This window comes from Lycorma delicatula, chromosome 10, assembly GCF_047948215.1.
Source record: "Lycorma delicatula isolate Av1 chromosome 10, ASM4794821v1, whole genome shotgun sequence".
Lineage (NCBI taxonomy): Eukaryota > Metazoa > Arthropoda > Insecta > Hemiptera > Fulgoridae > Lycorma > Lycorma delicatula.
Genome location: NC_134464.1, coordinates 74,937,602 through 74,957,784, shown reverse-complemented (window position 1 = coordinate 74,957,784; position 20,183 = coordinate 74,937,602). Strand labels below are relative to the sequence as shown.

Here is a 20,183-nt window from a genome sequence, read left to right as displayed (position 1 = left end):
AGAGGTTTTATCTCTATCGCACCTTTTGTATATTTACGAGTGTAAAAGTACACAAATGTACGTTTACATAATATTCATTAACACAATCATACACGAAATGCAAAGTCTGTCAGCTCAGTTCTAAATAAAATTCCATTATATAAGCTTTAACTATTAAGCTTTAATTATTAAGCTTTATTATATAAGCTATTAACTGAAAAAACTTTGCTAGATTGTCAATTATTTAAAAATTACCATAATTTAAAAATTATCAATCTAAATTCTAAGAAGCTAATTTTATATGTTTATCGAATATCGGCGTCATCTGTTGTTCTCTTCACATCTGTGACTTTTTCAAAAGAATTTCCTAATTCATCATTAATTTACGGGCTACTGCATTATTAAATATGATGATCACGGAAAATTTACTTAGTGACTGTTACCTGGTGATTTCCGGCGTCCTGATGTTCCTTATTGCATCGAGTATTTTCTGGAACGGATTCTCGTCCCCTATCACCTAATCACCACATGATTCCACGTGGTGCCTGAAAGTTCCGTTGTGATTCTCTTTTCAGAGTTAAATTGTTTGAGTATAGAAACCACTGTTGAGGATCAACAATGATTCACAGTATAATATGAGAACCTTTCTGTTTCCAGAGTGTTTATTAACTTTGTCTTTGATAGCGTTCAGCAGGGTTTGAATCGATCTTTCAACAAATTTTACAACGAAACACTCACAGTTTTTACCACAAATTCCGCTGAAAACCCATTGTTGTGGGTTGATCCGACAAGAATAAGTTTTGCCCCTCGATATTAACGTCACATCGATTTCGACGAGTGTACTGTTTCCTCCAATTTTACCTTACTTGTTTGTTCAGTATAATCGAGGCGCAGTTCTCTAATGAAGTTTTTCCAGTGTATTACTGTATTCGGATTCACACCCGATTCACGGTGACATCAAGCAATTTTTGATAGTTCAAACGTCCAACTGTATAGAAAAGGTATGACGGTCACCAAGATGGGGTACGAATTTTTCAACCATGTACCGACACGCATGTTGAATTTCAACTTTTGTTGAAACGCTGTATAACACCGTCAGTTTGGTAAAGATGCGTAGCGTGTCCGTTGCGACATGTCCTGGTTACCGATGATTGCCAAGCAGTTGGAGAAACTCGATGAATCGTGTTCGTTAGTCGGGAAATTCCAAACATTTATGTTAAAAGTCGGTAACGAAATTAAATTGCTTTCATGATGAACACATAGAATCGATTCCAGGTAACCGGCCGGAATACATTAGATACAGATACCGAGTTGAGTTTCCTACATTGTGATAAGAAAACTTACTTTTATATTACACTTTCCGCTGGAGACATTTAATGAAGTAGTATTCATTAATTGTTAAAAATAAATAAATCGGGTATTTAAAAAAAATAATCAGTGGCGCCGATATTGGATAAAAGTATACATTTTTTTCAATATTTAAAATGCCAAATTCCTGAGTTTTAAACGGTTTAATTGCTTTTAAAATATATATAATTTGTTTTACAAATAAATATACAATTTGATGTTAACATTTTAATGAGCTTTAAATTCAAACTAAGTTTTTGCGTCCAAAAATTAATGTGCTGTTATGAAAGATTGCTTTAAGAATAAAATCATTTTTAACGTTTTGCACAATTTTTGTTTTCAGTTTAAAGTAATAAAAGGTGGGAATTAGATCATTATGGTCGCAAAAAAATGGTCGATGAGATACATTTACCATTGAAATGGGTCGGAAATCCATGATAGTTATTTTAATTATAAAAGGAGTAAAGAACAGGAATTTTAACTAAAGACAGAGGCCGCCCTCAGTGGCGCGAGTGATAGCGTCTCAGCCTTTCATTCGGAAATACCGGGTTCGAATTCCGGTCAGGCATAGCATTTTCATAGAAGCTACAAATCATTTATCTCATCCTCTTAAGCAATTCATAACAGTAGTTCCGGAGGTTAAAAAAAAAAAATGTATGAAATAGATTTTGAAATATGGTCGATCTATAAATATTTTACGATTCAATAGATTTTCCTAAAATAAATAGGTTTCCACTTATTTCAGACCAATTAAATAATTAAGTAAAATATATAATTAATTTTTTTTTCATAATAAATTTATAGTAAAGCGATTAAAAAAATTTGTAAATACTAGATTTTAAATAAATATATAATTATACCTTACTTGTTTTTGTAATTTTGTGTCATAACTATAGTAAAAAGGAAAAAGCGGTGTTGATTTTTGAGGGAGTGAACAAACAAAGAAAAGTGTAAAGGCTTAAAAAAAGTCAGCACGTTAATTAAGCCCGCGTATTAAACTAAATAAAATAACGGTTTTTTTTCTTTATTTCAAAGCAGTATTTTAACTTTCATCACCCTTGAGTGAACTTTAAATTCTAAAAAGTACTTATTAAAAAAAAACTTTTTATATATAACGTAAATAATTATTACGTATAATTTACTGTACGTAAGGAATTATTCTTAAAATCTTTTATAAATAAAAAACATATATATATATATATATATTTTTTTTTTAATATTTATTTAATGATAACATAAAGAAGCAAACGTATTTTCCATAAGTCATTAAATGTTTTAAGATTTTTACTTATATAATTTTAAATGTTAAGAAATATTTTATTATTATTTTCAGTTTAAAATTAAATTATAATATACATTTTATTTTATTTTTTCAAATTAATTTATACATTTAAAAATCAAAGTATATCTATAAGTCTCCCCTCATTAAAGTCAATGATTTTAATTTTTTTTTCTGTTGTGTTAGTTTGAGTTTACTTTGTTCTGTTACTTGTGTTAAGTGTTTTTCTCAGGATTGTGTTTTTCATTATTTACAAGTCTTTTTTTAAGTTATTACCGCTAGGCTACATAATCTAGCGGTCGCGGCGTTGATATGGACCAGTTTTTAGCTGTTTCGCATAGCAACCACTCAGTGAACAGCAGCTTCGAGGGGGGAAACAAAAACACGCTGGTGAATAGAAAACGTGACCCAAGAGAATTACTCCAACTGGGATCCATGGAAGTCGTCGCGAAGAACATTAATAAAGGATGAAATCGTTGAAAATATGAGTGGTTCTTCGGATAATAGCAATGACTCTGATAATACGGACTTGATTCCGGTCCCTGCGGCATGGCAAACAGTGCCGGTTTTACGCACGTTGCCGGGATAGCTGACACGATCCCTGGAATTGACATACCTCTTTCGGATAGATTTGATGGTCTACCGGTGGAAAAGACTGACGGTGTTGCTCCACAAAAGAAAGAGGTTAAGCCGCTTCCGATAGTATTGTATGGTATTTCGGATGTCATGAAGCTGTATGACTTGTTGGAATGGGTGGTGAATAAAGCGGAATACACCGTGAGAATAATAAACAATAAACAACTTTAAAACTTCGGCTGCTGTCGAAGGATATTGAGGGTTACAAAAAAATAATTCATGTTGTACGCGAAAATAATCTGACAGAATATACCTTCATGAGGCGTGAGGAGGGGGTGTTTCGGGTGGTGGTCAGGAACCTTCACCATTCGATCCCAGTTAGGAGTTATATTGCAGGAGATTGAGAGTCAGGGGTATAAGGTTTTTTTTGTTTGTTTGTTTAACTTCCGGGACCAACGTTAGGTATTGCTTCAGAAGATGAGATGAATGATTTGTAGCCTTTGTGAATTTGCGATGCATGACCGGGTTTCGAACCCGGGACCTCCAGATGAGATGCATAAGATAAGAGATTAAAAATATCCAAAAACCTTCTCAGTTATGCCAGGAAACATGGGTAAAGATTAAGTAGCGATAGATCGGATAGTTTTTTCGTTTATGCCGAACACAAAAAACCTCTTCCTCTTTATGTAATGGTATAGATATAGAAGATTCTTCCCACAACCAGATAATGAAATATATTTAAAAATAATTCAATTGATTAGCAATCACTTTTATATTATATCGAGTATTTAAAAATTGATCCCGTGATATAGAGATAGTGTCTCGGCCTTTTCATCCGGAGGTTTTGGATTCGAATCCCAGTTAGTCGTCATTTTTCATATGCTACAGAATTTCCATTTCATATTCCCACGCACAAGTTTCAAGCTTTTATGGTAATTAATTAGTAAAAAAAAATTAAGTCGTTTATTTAAAATTTTACAAAACAAAAAATTAAATTTACAAAAATTAAGTTAGTCAGACAGTCAACCTTTAAGAAATCGTACGAAAAAATAGGTAAAAAGTATAAATATGTATTGTGAAATAAGTAGATGATGAATAATCACACATTTGTAATAGCTTAATTCTGTGATAATGACTTATTTTTATGGACTTTACAAATATTTTAAAGGTTAATTTTTTTGCAAATTGACAATATAATAATAATTTACCTTTTTTCTTTCATAAGTAGATGAAGGATTTGAAGTTTAATTCACAAAAATTTCAATTTTTTTTTTTTTAAGAAAATATATCAAAATCGTATATGTAGTAGTTCTTTCCTTTTTTAAAATAATATTCAAACTACTTCTTCAAAAAATTCCTTGGGATCTTAAATTTCTTTTAAATTAAAATTTACAAAGATTTGTGAATTTTAATTTAATTTTACATGTATTGATTTTCATTCAATACATGTTTGCTATTTTTGTTAACGTTTTTAAATATAGAAAGGATACATTTTTAATCTGTAGGACATTTAAAATTATTATTCACGAAACTTTTTCATGTAAATCGTTTATGTTATATATATATATATATTATTATTATTATTATTATGCTTTTACGGCCAACATAGGACCACTTAAGTCAATTTTAGTCACATCTTTTCTGAGAAAAGCGTGTTATTTTACTCTTCCGAGCTGCCCAGTATTTCTTCATTCGTTCAGATCTTGCTTTCTTTTCTTCATCTGTAAACACCCTCTTCCTTGTATTTTGTCGTTTGTCTGTCTTTTGTTTAAATCTAATGTTTTTGTCTTTTAGCTTTGTATTTTTTACAGTTTTATTCTGTAGGTCAGTCAGGGAAATTCCTAATTCTTTCATATCTTCTCTAATTTCTTTGATCCATCCTAATTCTAGTTTTTGGAACCAGAGCTTTTCAATGATATTTCTTGACAGTCTTGTTTCCGGTATCCTTATGAGATGACCAAAGAAAAAGATTGTTTTTTTCCGCATAGTATCAGTAACAGGCTCTATTTCTCGATACACCACCTCATTTGGCACAATCCACCATTGGCCTTCATTTTGGTGTTTTTTATTGATACACGTTCTGACAATTCTCCTCTCTATTTTCAGAATTTTATCATTTCGGTTTTTCTGAGTGATTTTGAAAAGGGTCTCGCTTCAGTAGGTGACTTTTGGCTGAACTGCAGTTTGATAATGTTTAAGTTTTGTTTTAGTCGAAAGGCATTTTTTGTTATATGTTGACCAAGTTAATTTTTGGGATTTAATCATTTTATTTGTCCTGTTTTGCCATGTCACTTTTTCATTTAAATTATAAGTTATTATTTCCCTTGATATATATATATATATATCAAGGGGAAATAATAACATATATATATATATATGTATAATATAAACGATTTACATGAATATATATATATATATATATATATATATATATATATATATATATATATATATATGTATTTATTTATATAAACTGGTTTATTTCATGACCTATTTAATGAATTAAAACAATTTTGTTTAATCAGCTTTTAAGCCAATAAAAAAACTTTCTTTAGAAAATGAAGTCCACCGCCTACCATCTTGTATTCTTCAAATAGTGATATGTGCACTAAGTTTAACAACTTGTACAATCGCAATAAACCGCTTTATACCAATTTAATGAAAACTGATGCAACAGTTTTCGTACTTCAAAGGCACAAATAAACAATTATACCACCCTGATACATTATCCTTCCCCCAATATTGCGCAAAGTCTTCCAAAGTTTGAGTGGAATTTTCAAGAAGCTGTTCAATAATTTAAAACTGTAGTAAAAAGCCAACAACAACAATGTAATGAATATTTTACTTTGTCAGGCGTTGTTTTCAATGGAGATGTAGGATGTGACGTAAGCGCTCTAAGTAGCTACTTAATGAACCATGATAGCTCAATTGCCTAATTATCAACTAGAAGAAGAAATCACATAAGTGTAACTAGAGCATTAAAATTTTTATACCTGTCATTCAGTTTTATGAATTTTTAAACAAAAGATATTTCTTGTACATTAAAAAATTACATTAACATTACAAAATGTATTTAAACTTTATACAATAATAAAACTAACTTATAAACGAAATAAACTTTTTCAGAAAAAAAATCTTTTTCTTCGTCTAAAAAAAATCATTCAGCAAAAGAGTCGATTTTAAAACACAATATGGTTTATGAAAGTAATGAAACAGTTTTATTGGAAATAATAATCAGCATAATATTAGCATATATTTACGTCAAAATAATTATATATAAACAAAAATATTATTCCAAAATTATGTTTTCCTGTGTTTAAACTAATAAAGAAAATTTATCATTAAAATCAATTAATATTTTATTAGTATATAATTAATTTTATGAATATCATATTTAACATAATTAATTGTTAAGTATGTTACTTCATGAATCGCTGAAACATCAATGATTAATTTAATGAGTAACAGAGATTTACTGAAATTCTAATTGTATTGTTTCACTTGTATGTACATATATAAATATAAAATATCTATTTTATATATATATGTATATAAAAGTCTAGTGGTGTTTGTCAGTCTGTTACTTTCTCACGCAAAAACTAGGGAGTCTACTGGGCTTATTATCTATATTAAACTAGCCGGGAGTTTGCCTCCGGCTTGTTTAATATGGATAAATAAATATGTGTAATAAATTTGGTAAATACGCGTCTTTATGAATCATATAGTCTAAGGATTTGTTAACCAAAGACCAAATAGAAACAACGTTGGATATGTAATAGATATACAGCTTGTAAATTTGAAGTTTAATTACATGATTACTTTATAAAGTAAACAATTTCTGTATTAATATCCACCTGTTTTGAGTATACTTATCTATTACTATTATACCTATTTATTTTTGGCCGGTCACCGTGGCGCGAGTGGTAACGTTTCGGCCTTTCATCAGGAGGTCCCGGGTTCGAATCCCGGTCAGGTATACCATTTTCACACGCTAAGAATCATTCATCTCATCCTCTGAAGCAGTACCTAACGGTGGTCCTGCAGGTTAAATATATATATATATATGTAATTACAAATTTTGTTATTTGAGATGGCTTACGAGCAGAATGCTTTAGAGGGGAAAAAGGAGTATCTGCAGCTTTTAGGTAGATTTCCTAAGAAAGCCGTTTTCATTTACATTTTTATATAAAAAAGTGATTATTTTTTAAAATGCCTTTTCTAAAATTGTGAATGAATTCGAGTCGCAGATAGTTAATCGTTTTCGTTTTGTAGTTGTTTCGTAATAATTCTCTAAACAGACACGTTAACAATCCGTGCTGTCTGTATAATAAATGAGGAAAGTATTTTATAAATATTTATTAAATATGCTACTGCGCGTGCGTAAAAAAACTGTAAATTACATTAAATAGAGATCAAAGGTCAATGCTATATTATTAATATCGAACAAAAATTTAATTTTTATCATTTTTAATAAAATACAACTAATTATTAATATGATTTAGTTTATCAGTTTATACGTATTACATATTAGAGACTCATTACATCAATATTGATAGAATGAATGATTGACAGCTGTATACGATGCGGGGAATTCCCTGACGTCATAGACAGGCTGTAGTATGTTATAATAAAATTCATTTAATAACAAAACTACGACTATCATCTAGAACATGCAAAATAAACTGTTTGATCGATAAGTTTACTGTATTTTGTTATATTTTCGCGATGAAGATTTTCATTATCTAATTAGATACATTATCAGCTGACGTCATAGACTACTGCACTAGACATGGAGTCTGTGTGAAGTGTTGATAGTTTTCTAATTTTTTAAAATTGGGCTCATATGATTCCTATCCGCGTTGGAGTGTTATAATATACAGCATTATCTTTCAGTAAAAAATGCCCTAGGCGGCACCCTTTTCGAGATATTTGGAATTTTTTCAGCACGAGTCCCAAAAATGAAAAAAAAACTCAATAGCTGAAAATGATGCTCGCAAAAGAGCGCGGGAAAACAGAATTTCCCGGAGGAAAAAAGGATTTCCCAGAGGGAAAAGGGAAATTCCCGCGGGATCAAAGGTCAAATTTGGGATAGAAGGAACCGATTATATCTACTTACGTGTATAAAATTATATCTTTTTGAACGTATTCATGTAAATATGGTGTTATGTCTTTATGTGATTCACTATTTTATACTACAGTGAAAGTAATATCTGAAGGCGGATCCGTAGTAAGCTATGGCATCCCTTCCACTGCCCTTTAGCCGTGGTGGAGGCTCAATGTAGGTTTAGCCTACTTTGGCCGCCAGCAGCCAAAGTAGTGTATTCCAAAAGTCACATAAATTAATTTGCAATGACTTGCACCGTATCTAATTATGACGTCATTATTATAGTAACGAAATATGTTCTGGTAATTTGTTATTATAAATAAAATTATGCCTGATATTTTGTTCAAGATTGGTATGAAACAATTTATTTTTTTCTTGAAAGTCTTTTTCAAGTTGTTAAACTAAGATTTTGCTTAAAATAAACGGTAGCAATGACGAAATACAAAGTATATGAAATGAATTGATGTATTTTTTATTTATTACAGACTGTAATGTTATGATTTTCTTTGTCGTGGTGTAGTTATTTACGAAAATTACTTTTTAATAGCTCGTACGCATTACTTTTGTTACAACCAGTAGCACGTGTTACGCATGCTAGGTTATAGTCGTGAAGTAGAAGAGTCAGATAGAAGTAGCTTGGAAGAGCTAAGATTTACATATACTCTAGATTTTTACATTACTAAAATTCTGTACCACAGTTAGTACCAATTACATTAGGTATCATTTTTATATATATTAAGCGGCTTTAAAACCATTTGTACATGGAAATTTAATTGTAAAATCATACTGAACTGTATTCTGTCTTTTAATATGAAGTATTAATGAGAGGATTATTTTACCATCTAATAATTTTAAAACGAACCCTGCAGTGTATAATAAAATTTGTATTTTATATCTGTTGGGACAATATTTGTCGCTTCTACAAGTGTTGGTAATACTGAGTGGTTATTAATAAACTAGCGATTCTGACAATAATAATTCGAATTCCGGTCATGCATGGAATTTTTTATACGCTACAAATTTCCATTTCGGACTAAATAACCAAGGCAGTCGACCCGACATCTCCCCAAAAAAAACCTTTTATTTATTTATATCTAATACAGTAATTTTTATATATTCATATTCTATTGGCATCTTCTTCGAAAGCAAAATTTAGCTTGTGTGAAGGAGTTTCATTTAATTTTTTTATAAATATTTATAATTATATTTATTTTAAAATTTAAAATTATAAATATTATTAAAGAAAATCAAACGCTCGATTATTTCGGATATTTTTATTATCCGTTTATTAAATTAAAAACAAACGTCTATATTATTTTAACTTCATTAATTATTAGAGAACAGAGATTTTGACAATTATATTATTATTATGAAATCATTATTATTGTAATAGTTATTAAATGATAATTAATTTTGTTATTATACCAAACAATATTGCATCAAATGTATTATATGCAAGTTTGTGTTTGTACGTTGTATGTGTCTTTGTTTTGGGAGAGAATATTGGTTTAGTATAACACGTTCTCACAATTTATCCAATTAGTTTCAATTTATCCAGTCATTGGTTGTCTTTTATAACAATTCAACAAATTTGTTTTGAGATTTTATACTTCAGCTGTCTATAATTTAATATTGTAGAAATATAGAATTTATTTTCTTTAAAAAGTTAGGAATATAATATTAGGGAAAGATTTTTGTGGTTATTAATTCTTCTGAATTATGAATGGTAGAAAGCAGAATAAATTTTTATAAATTATAATAATCCAGAGTTCTGATAAATAATTTGTTAGTTAAGTTACATATTTGACTCTTCTGGCGACTATTTTACAAAGATTGATAATCAAAATTTTCATTTCATTTTATGAATTATAGAAAATCGAAAAATGATTTTAGGTATACATTTTTCAATAACTTCATTATTGAGAGAGACGTAAAGCTTATATTAAGATCACGTAGTATTCTATTCCTTCATTTATTACGTAAGAATTATTTGATTGGCTGACTAAATCGAGTTATGTAAACCATATTTTGAAAATAGACAACTTTATTTTATAATATCATTAGCCGATTACACAAATTTCCTGTCTAGCCAGAAAGCTTCGACCCCTTGATCCCCGTTATGTTTGTTATCATCATGGTTGTGAGAAAAATATAGATAAATAACAATTAAAGAATACAAACTTTATAAATATCTGAAAAAGAAACTAAATTATAAAAGACTGAAAAATGGTTTCTAAAGTACAAAGAACTTTGACGAGGAAAAATTCACAATTTCACCCCCAAGGGGGCTAGGGTTTCGATCTATGGCTTAAAACCTTCCCTGGAATAACACGAATGTTTTCTGAAAATTTTAAAATAACGGGTCGGTTGGTTCTCGTGTGATGCTGTTGCAAATGTACAGACAGACAGAACCCGCCACATACTTTCGCATTTATATATTAGATTCATCAAAATTAAGTTTTTTTTTAAACTCCCCAAGACGACCAGCCCACGCTAAAAAGCTTAACATAGTCCGCCTCAGGGTGTCATGGCAGCGCAGTCGCCTTTCCTAGCTCGTTCGAACTCGGACATCCCATCACGGTCTCCCGTGCCTACTCGAAAATAATCACGTCTTCCGGTGATCAGAATGTTTCTCCTCAGGAGAGCTATCCTTCCCGTCCCTATCATACCTGATTCAGATACGCATTTCGCTTGCCCTTCACAGTTACCCGTCCCACCATGCACACCTCGAGGGTCCCCCATGCCATCATCGGGGAGCTCTGACCCACCCACTCTTGCGCGTGAGTAGGCCCGAACACCCTAGGCATAGAGGCTGCCTCCCTGGCCCCTACACGCATCACGATGGACTAGTAACTGTCCTCGATTCCCCACGCTTTCCCATGACACCTCATTACTTGTTGCGTCATGTCCCCCTCGGCGTCAGCGGTAGAGCATCGCACACAATATTCCCCCACTCCATGCCCATCGGTATATCCGGTATACCATATTCCAACAACAACATGAGCAAAGACACATAATACAATCAAAATCAGATTTTATAGAAATTTTTATTCCTGTATAAAGAATAACAATTAAGTTACCTTTGTTAAGACTTAATAATTTTTAAGGATTACAAATTGATATAAAATCAAATTAATTATATGTTACTAAAAATTATATTTTTAAATTATTTATGTTTTAAAACTAGGACAAGTGTTTTTTCTAAATAGTTGACCATGTTATAAACTGCCTTGAAAAATATTTAGGAGTTAGTTTTTTTTTGGGTTAAAGAGAATTTTCTAATCGCTTGATCAGTGTATTCTATATTCTAAATCAAATGGTATATTTTTCAATGTAATTTTTTGAATTGCCGATTATGTTAAGCTTTATTAAAAGTAACTGTATAGTCCATTGAAGTGAAGTAAAATTTACAAATAATATGAAATCTTTTTATTAAATTTGGTGTAATTGTCTTTCTTTTTCTTTTCTGTTTAGCCTCCAGAAACACCGTAAGGTATTACTTCAGAGGATGAATGACGATGATATGAATGAATATGATTGAAGTGTAGTTTTGTACAGTCTCAGGTCGACTATTCCTGAAATGCGTGGTTAATTGAAAGCCAACCACAAAAACACACTGGTATTCACGATAATGTGTGGTAATCAGGCCCTTTGTTTTGTATAATATATGAAACATTAACAGAAAAGTGTATTGTAATTTTTAGAGACGGGGAGTGATTAATTTTTTCTTTGCGAACAATAACTACGCACAGTTTTTTTTTTAAAGAATTTACTTTTTTTTTAAAAACAATGTTTACTACAACAAAAACTGTTTTTTTTTTAAACTTCATGGGCAATTCCTACACGAACTAATATACATTTGTTCAAACAAATAAATAGTTGAACGTTCAACTATATATAGACATCACAAACATACATACACATACACAAACACACTTTGTTGTTTTTATATTTGTTCGTGTAGGAATTACGCATGAATTTGTTAAAAAAAAAACAGTTTTTTTTGTACGTAGTAAACAGTTCTTTTAAAAAAAGGAACTTGTCTTAAAAAAAACTCGCAAAATGAGCTTATTTTATCTAGACACAGGTATTTACGTAATTAAAATTTAATTCTTAAAACATTGTAATTGGATACTCCCTCGTATTAAAAGTATATTCTTGTTTAATTCTCTCGCTAAAAACAAAAATAACAACGGCTCTTGACAGATTTTTATTTTAAATGCGCTATAAGGTTTTTTAATATTAATAACTTAATTTTTGCAATGTTGAAAATATAACTGTGAAAAAATCTGATGTGGACACCACATGACTTTCTTGTACGCCTATTAAATTACACACGCACATTTAAAAAAAAATAAAAAGTACATAAAATTGTATTTCATTAATAACTTATATTTATACATAATTAATAAATAAATAATTAAATATTTTCCATATTTTTTTAAATTGTAATTCTTGAATTTATTATTTATTGTAAACATATTTTTACAGTCAGAGGTTAATAATTATTAATAAACCAATGAATTTAAATTAAAAAAAAAGTTAAAAAAAAGGAAATTAAGTCGGATTCTAGCCGATGTGCCATCCCCGTGCAAGATCCAAATATTTCATTAATTAAAATTTTATTTGACTATAACTCTGGAACCAATAAAAATCAATACCACTTATGATATTTCATTGAAAAGTTCTCAATGAGGGCTTATTACTTCAGTTAAGAAAAAGTCCAGAATTCAAATGTTTTGGATCGGTTTCCAAATAGTTTTTGAGTTATGCGAGATAATACGTACGAATGTACAGAAGTCACGCCTAAACTTGTCAAAATGGATTCAGGGATGGTCAAAATGGATATTTCCGTTGAAATCTGAAAAAAACCGAAATCACAATGTTCAGTAAAAATATTTGGGTCCGATTTTTAACGCCCCTTGTTAAGATGACATTTAACTTTCAAAATTATACAATATTAAAAGTTTAACTAGGAAAATACGAAAATTCTTTGCAAAAATATAATCCGTTCCCGAACCTGAAAAACAGATAAAATATCAGAAATTCTAAAAAAAAATTAAAATATTTTACATTCTTGAGTCGCGTTTCGTGGAATTGCCTATTTCTTTTAAAGTTTCTATTTCGTGTAATTAATACTATACGTTGAATTTTCATCTTGAAAATTAAAGTTTAAAAAATTGATATATTAAGTACGGGTTCGTGGCAGTTATCTTGTTTCTGTTAAGTATTTATTTATTAATTACTTAAGTAATAATATTTACTAAGTTGGTTTAGTTTTCAGTAATGTTATTCAAAACGGTAAAAAAATTACAATTTATTAAAAAAAAAGTATGGTTAACATAATACTCCCTTGTTCCATGTGGTCAAAAATCAGGTCAAAGCTGGGAACTTTGACCTGCCAACTGGAAAAAAATCAACGGGTTTTTGAGATATGAGAAAAACTGTTAAAAAAATTTTGAAAATTCTCTACCAATCAATCTGATCGAATTAAAAATTTAGAACTTTAAATAATTTAATAAGTAAACTAATAACTAAAGCTCAATGCCCGCCCCGTAATTAAAAGCTTTTCAAGCCATTTCAAAGAATTTTCGTAATCCAGTCCGGAGATAAAATCAGTATAAAGGCTTACGCATAGACGTACATATGTATGTATATAAATCCACCTTCTGGAGATTTCTGTAACGTTTTTATATTTTTAGACTGCTTTTTTTTGTTTTGAAACATTGACATTTACAAAAATACCTTTGCCAACATTTTTCCTGATCTATACACTTTCTCATAACAGCTATGCTGGTGTAAGAGCTGCAGTACTACAGATGTAATAGGATAAATTAAACTAACTTCTTTTTTAAAAGCTCCATTGTATTTAAACGTCAGCATGAATTTTAGTAACAAATTTTAATGGATAAAAATATAATATTTAAACATTTTTCTATGACTATTAATAATATTTTTATGTCTAGTGGGGTTTCTTCTTCCTTATTGAAAAATGTTTTATTCGTATATATATATATGTGTGTATAAAATTTGCTGATTCAGAATGAATATTAAGAAAAAAAGTAGTGAAAGTTATATTTTAATTAATTTATGTATTTTTTTATAAAAAGTCTTAATTTTAATTTTTGATAAGTTCAATTTTTTCCTGAAAATATAAATGGATTATTATTAAAATTTTTGAATAATATTTTCATTTTATTTTTCCTTGAAAAAATAAGACAAATTATTGGGAATATATTATAGATTTATTATAATTAAGTAAAAAATACATAATAAATAATGAATTTCCTTAAAAAAAAAAATTGTAGTAGTCATATGAAATCTAAAAAAAAAATTAAAATATTTTTCTAATATTTTCTGAAACTAAAAATAAGATTTTAAATTAATGAATAACATTTTGCTAACGTTCCTATCAATTTTGGATGATGGAGTATTCCGGGTTTTTACGATAATTTCTTGTACTTTATAAATATATATATTTAATGAAGAACGGTTTTATTGTCAGTGGTACAACAATTTTCGAGAATGGCTAAAAACGTATAGAGGTTTTTCTCTTTCTATTTACTAGGAAACTCTCTACGGGCATGTACCCCTCGGACAAATTTTATCCAAAATTTATAAAATTTTCCGTCAGCTGCTGATGGAGGAGAAAAAAATCTTCTAATAATGGATTTAGTTCCGGAGTTTTTTTTATGAGTTAAACTGTGGTCAGTGAGTATATGATTCAATGAGGCGTAGAAATGATAATTGTGTATGTTTATATAAATTGATTACAGTATAATTTAATTCATTTGATAGGTTTGAAATATGTAGCAAGATGAAATGTAATAATTCGATACGTAATTTAATACTGGGAAATGTACAACAAATTAATTGAAAGCGAGGGTGTTGGTTATATGATTTTGCTAGGTAATGCTATTACGTGATGGAATGTAGTAGATTACCGTTAAATAAATGATATTTGTAATTTTTTTTTCATACCGAATTGGTTTTAAGGGTTGTACGTTTAATAATAATAATAATAGTAGTAATAATAATGGTAATAAAAAACCCAATTTTTTCCTCATTTTAATTATAATGTATAAATTAATGACAAATTGATTAAAATCTGATAAATTAAAATAATTATAAAATATTCACAAAAAAGAAACTACATTTTTCATTACAGATCTAACCCACATAGCCTTTTAACACAGTTTTTTTCAATGCAATTACTGTTTATTTTTTCACTTAATCATTAGGTTTTTACCTGTTTCATTGTTTTTGCCATTTCCATCATGTCAGTGGATAAATACTTTTCTTGTAGAAAAATAATAAATCTATGCCGATTTATTCCCGTTAAATAATTTCAATATTAATTCTTTCTTTACATCTTTAGCTATTATTTGGTGCTGAGTTCTAAATTAAAAAAAAAAAAAGACTAAAAAACAGGATATAGCACAATTCTTTTGATCAAAAAGGAATACGTAAACGCATGGGTTGCCATTAAGAAAAAAGTACATAAAATGTTTTGGGAAGTTACGTATACATTTTCTTATAAGAAATTATTACATCTCTTGTATAAAAAGCCTACGCAACACTGGTGTGATAAGTTAAAATACATAGACACGAGAGATGACTAGTCTCCATTTCCGGTGGATTATGGTTTTTATGTTACAGTAATTAAAAAGTATAAAAATAAAATTAATAAAAATTCCCCCCAACAGAGAGCCAATGGTAGGATACCCCCTGATGTTTCCCAGAAAATTCTTTCACATGCCTTCCAGATATATCTGTTCGGTCCATTGTTAATATTATGATGGGAAGAGATGTTTGAGTGCGTCTTCCGATTTTTGGCCACATTTATGGTCTTAGATAAGCATGTACGTATGTACTGAGCTTAATATAAAGTGGGGTTATGTTCGCAAAATTTTGAGTAAATTGACCCTAAAGAAATTATCTACCCCACCCCACGGAGATATCGACCCCAAACATTTACCGACAAATTGTGCCATATACATTAGCCTTTCTGCCAAATTTCATAAAAATCGTTGTATCCAATAAAAGTTATTAAGCTTCAGATAGGCCGACGCACATAAATACAATTTTTTTTGGGGGTCTCTGGGTCATGAAACGTCGAGAAATGAAAGACGCATACCCCACATTTTTACTAATTAGCATACTTTCCTTCTTGCATCATAGTTCTAGAACTATGATGTAAAATTTATAAATTTAATTAAAAGAAAATCTAAATTTAAGATATTGATTCCAAGATTATTATTCCGTTTTATCTTAATTAAGAGTTTCCTCATCCTCGTTTTTCTTTTCTTTTGACGCATGATAAATTTCGTAATAAATTATTACTTATTCAGATGATTTGTAATGTTTTTATACATGATTAAATATAATTAAAGATAAAATACAAATATTGGAAGAATTTATGTGAATGTAATGTTACATCCATGTTTCAGACATTTGTAAGTCGAAAAACAATATAAATAAAAATAAAAAATCAAAAATCGAATGATTTATTTAAAATATATTAAAATTATTTCTGTTAAGATGAATTTAAAGATAAATATACACGCCTAAGTGTAGCGTGTTTAAATATATCCCATATGTAAAATTTTCAGAAAGAATAAATATTTTTTTGATAATACGAAATATACGTGCATTATTAACTGAATTAAAAAAAAAATATAATTTCATAATATCTCGTTTAAAAGGAGGGACTAATAAAAATTTAATAGAATTAAAACAAAAATTGAAAATAATAAAAACAACAAAAATAACTGAATAATATAGATAAAGAAATTTATTCTTCGATTAGAAAAGAAAAATAAGTCTCTTGAACGTAAAACTTTTTTTAAAGTTTTTTTCATTTTCTGGCTTAATTATCTAAATTTCAGTTTTATTGTTACTAAAAAAAATTCACGAGACAGTACAAAAAATCGTTATTGAAAATGAAATTTTTTTGTATTAAATTTCCCTAATAAAAGAGAAATTATATTAAAGTTTACAATAATAGTAATCAGATTAATATTATAACTTTATTAATTAATTTTCTTTTTAATGAAATATTTTTATCAAATTATTTTTATGTATACATAAATTTATCCTTCCTTTTTTTTTTGTCAAAAATTGCTTATAAATTGGAAAATTTATTTTCTTCCCAGAGGATTCATTTTTTGATTCAATAGAGAATATAATAAAGTTAAAAAAAAAAGTTGTTAAAACATTTTTATGATTATGTTTTAAAGCTATTATTTCGATGAAAGTTTTTTGAAAATTCGATTATGATAAAAATTATGTATATAATAAAATAAATTAAATGAAATATAATTTATTCCAATACGCCGATTTCCGTAGGGGAGTGGTAGCGTCTCGGCCTTTCATCTGGAGGTCCCAGGTTCGAATCGCGATCAGACATGGCATTTTTCATACGCTACAAAATTATATCGCACACGCTTCAAATTTATATCGTGAATTAATCATCCAAAAAAAAAAAAAAAAATTATTATTCTAGAGGTTTGTTTAGTTTTTCATTGAAAAGAAATTTATATTTTGTGAATGGAAAAATACATTCCTCGTTTAAAGTTAGAAAAAATAATAACTAAGAAAGTCGTTATACTAAACTGTTGTTTGAATTTAATATAATAGAAAAAGTTGTTTAGAAGTTGTAAGAATAGGGTTACTTCAACTATTGCTATTAGAACTTGAAGTAGAATAAAGTTGCACTTACCGCAGTATAAAGTTTTAAAGTTGTCAAACAAGTTATAAGCTGCGAGTAGAGAAGATATAACGTCAGATTATTCTACGCAAGAATAAAAATAAAAATAAAGATGTACCAATAATTTTCTAGCGGACCTTTCGTGTACACTCAAACTGGATCGACTAGTGGGTGGATCTTTAAGTACTCCTTATTGTGAATTACTGAATGTGAAGAGTTCACTCGTTAGCCTGTAAGATGATGGAACAATGATTTCTTCCAGTTGGCTCCTAACTGTACATTGGTTATTTCACAGAGTAGTTACTAAATTAGTCGATGGTATTCAAGCTGTACAGTATAATATTCATCTTTCATAACTAATATTAATATACCAAAACTAGTGGGGGAATGTTTAAGTTTGCTTAGCACGTATATTTCTTATATTGTTTGAATGTTCAAAATAATTTCAGAAAGAAAATAATTTACTTTAAGATTAGAGATGTAATGAATTAGATTAAAAAATTTAACACTTCAAAATTTTAAATATTTTACACTCATTAAAAAAAAAAAATAAATAGAAATTTGGTTGGATTGGTTTTAAAAAAATAATTATTTTGAATCTATTTTTATCACGAATCATCAACAGCAAGGATTCTCAACCTTTTGTACCCTAGAAGACATTCTATAATACCGGCCAGGCGGCCGGCACCAGTTATTTTTCCAAATAAAATTTATTTTTGACTAATAATACATAAAAAATATTTATTGTTATGTGTAATTTTTAATATTAAAATATATAAAAACTATTTAAATTCTTGTGCTAAATGAATACATACAAAGTTTACATTACATAAAACACGTTTTAAAAAATATGAATCTCAAAATCAGCGTGATCTTTTTTGGTATTGCATGTTATTGGCTAGTACCTCGTAATTAGTACAGTGAGATTATATTCTTGTTTTTTAACAATCATCAAGATGTTCATCAGTGAATCGAGATTATATTTTTTACTTCCTTGTTCGAAGTAAAGCAAGTATTGTGATCGCGAAAAATTTCGGTTTTCAGATTTCAACGGAAATATCCATTTTGACCATCCCCGAATCTATTTTGAAAAGTTTCGGCGTGAAATCTGTATGTACGTACGTATCTACTTTGTATAACTCAAAAACGATTAGACGTATGATGTTGAAATTTGGGTTTAGGACTGTTGTAACATCTAAAAAAAATTTGGATTTTGGACTTTTTCTTAACTGTAGTAATATGCCCTCATTGAGAACTTTTCAACGATATCATAAGTAGTACTTATTTTCATTGGTTCCCGAGTTATAGCCAAATAAAATTTTAATTAATGAAATATTTGATTTTACAAGGGGAAGGCACATCGGTTCAAATCCGACTTCATCTTTTTTTTTTAATTTAAATATATTAATTTATTAATAATTTTTAACCTCAGATTGTAACAAAAAAAATACAATAAATAATAATTCAATTATAACAATAAAAAAAAAAAAAATATGAAAGAAAAATCGTAAGTTATTAGTGAAATAAAATTTTACGTACTTTTCATTAAAAAAAAAATGTGTATATGTAATTTAATAGTCATACAAGGCAGTCATATGGTGTCCACATCAGATTTTTTTATTTTTATTTTTCTTCTCATAAAAGTTTTTAGTTTTTCATAAAGGTTTTTTACCTTGGCTAATAATTGTTTTAATTGAAATAAAACAAAAAAAAAAAAAATTCTTTTTAGTATCATTTGCTACAATGCTGGAAAAAATAAGTTTAAATCTATAATAAACTCTCCTTAAAAAACTGAACATCCTTCTTCTTCTTTATTCTTCGTTGTAGGTGAATCACCAGTTTCGATCCCAAAAAATGGCTCAATGTTTCACCTATGCTTCCTTAATTTTCCCACCTCTTTTTGGAGTATAGGTCCTCCGTACTTTCTTGGGTAACCTTTCATCCTGCATTCTCTTCAGGTACGTTAACCATCTTTCTTTATTCTCTAAAATTTTATATTCTATCATATATATATTTAACTCTTTCCAGATATCGTCATTGTATAATCATTCGAGTCTCGTATGACCTTTCATAAATCTCAGAAATTGCATTTCCGATGCTTTAATTCTGCTCTTATACTTTGTACTAGCCATCCATATCTCTGAACCATATAATAAAATCGGGACGGCCATCGTTTTGTAAAATTTTAG

The 20,183-nt window shown here is 28.8% G+C and overlaps 1 protein-coding gene across 1 annotated transcript in view; it reads right to left on the bottom strand.

The window, feature by feature from the left end:
• Rh50 (Rhesus blood group-associated glycoprotein Rh50) overlaps nucleotides 1-18,306 on the bottom strand; it is a 223,932-nt gene extending 205,626 nt beyond the window's left edge. The window contains exon 1 of the mRNA XM_075376958.1: nucleotides 18,007-18,306. The gene's annotated coding sequence lies outside the window, so the exon portion shown is untranslated. The remainder of the gene's footprint in view (nucleotides 1-18,006) is intronic.
• Between the last annotated feature and the right edge of the window lie 1,877 nt (nucleotides 18,307-20,183).